The sequence below is a fragment of the Egretta garzetta genome, unplaced genomic scaffold (genome assembly GCF_000687185.1).
Source record: "Egretta garzetta isolate BGI_Z169 unplaced genomic scaffold, ASM68718v1 scaffold1640, whole genome shotgun sequence".
Classification (NCBI taxonomy): Eukaryota; Metazoa; Chordata; class Aves; order Pelecaniformes; family Ardeidae; genus Egretta; species Egretta garzetta.
This window is the reverse complement of record NW_009258426.1, coordinates 8968-10612: the sequence shown is the minus strand read 5'-3', so window position 1 is coordinate 10612 and position 1645 is coordinate 8968.

Here is a 1645-nt window from a genome sequence, read left to right as displayed (position 1 = left end):
CCTAAATTAGGGCTAATAATTAGGTCATCAGGGTTAATAATGAAGTGTATTAGGGCTAATAATTAAATATATCCCCCATTCCCCTTAATTAAGGTGTATAATTAAGTATTTTGGGGGCAGGGCCTGGGTGCCCAGCAGAGATCCAGGCTGGGGGCATTGGGGAAGTGATGGGATTGGTCGAGATTTGGGGCAAAATGTTGAGGTTTGGGGCAAAAATGGTTGAGGTTTGGGGCAAATCATCAGAGTTTGGGGACAAAACGATGGAGATTTGGGGAAAACCATCATGGTTTGGGGCAAAACCAGTCGAGGTTTGGGACAAAATGGTCGAGATTTGGGGTAGGCCCGCAGCCCTGGGGAGGGAGGAAGGACTCGACTGTTTTGCCCCAAACCTCAACCATTTTTGCTCCAAACCTTGATGATTTCCCCAAGTCTTGACCGTTTTGCCCCAAACCTCAACCATCTTTGCTCCAAACCTTTCTCATTTCCCCAGATCTCCACCGTTTCGCCCCAAACCTCAACCATCTTTGCTCCAAACCTTTCTCATTTCCCCAGATCTCCACCGTTTCGCCCCAAACCTCAACCATCTTTGCTCCAAACCTTTCTCATTTCCCCAGATCTCCACCGTTTCGCCCCAAACCTCAACCATCTTTGCTCCAAACCTTGCTCATTTCCCCAGATCTCCACCGTTTTGCCCCAAACCTCAACCATTTTTCCTCCAAACCTTGATCATTTCCCCAGATCTCCACCATTTTGCCCCAAACCTCAACCATCTTTGCTCCAAACCTTGATGATTTCCCCAGATCTCCACCGTTTTGCCCCAAACCTCAACCATCTTTGCTCCAAACCTTGATCATTTCCCCAGATCTCCACCGTTTTGCCCCAAACCTCAACCATTTTTCCTCCAAACCTTGCTCATTTCCCCAGATCTCCACCGTTTTGCCCCAAACCTGAACTGTTTTGTCCCAAAACCCTGACCATTTGCCGCAAACCTCCATCATTTTGCCCTCAATCTCATTTTACTCCAAACCTCGACAGTTTTGCCCCAAATCTCAACTGGTTTTGCCCCAAAACTAAATATTTTGCCCCAAACCTCAACCATTTGCCCCAAATCTGCACTGGTTTTGCCCCAAACCTCAACAGTTTTGCCCCAAATCTCAAATGTTTTGCCACAAACCTTGACTCTTTTGCTCCAAATCTCAACAGTTTTGCCAAAATCTTGACTGGTATTGCCCTAATTCCCAACCATTTTGCCACAAATGTCACTGGTTTTGCCCAAAACTCAAACTTTTTTTGCCCCAAACCGCAATGTTTTGCTTGAAACCTCAAACATTTTCCCCAAATCTGAACTGTTTTCCCCAAACCTCAACAGTTTTGCCCCAAATCTCGACTGGTTTTTCACACAAACCTTGACTTTTTTGGCCCGAAATCTCAACCATTTTGCCCTAAACCTTGACTGGTTTGCCCCAAACCTCAACATTTTGCCCGGGGAGGGGGTCAGCGGGGCCGGCTCCTACCTGGGAGGGCTGTTCCCCCGTAGCCCAGCATCTTCCAAAACCCCTTCCCCACCCCAGACCCTTCCCATCCCCAGACCCCCCAGCAGCCCAGCTTTGCTCCCCCATGGCCACTGCCCACATGGAGCAAGGAA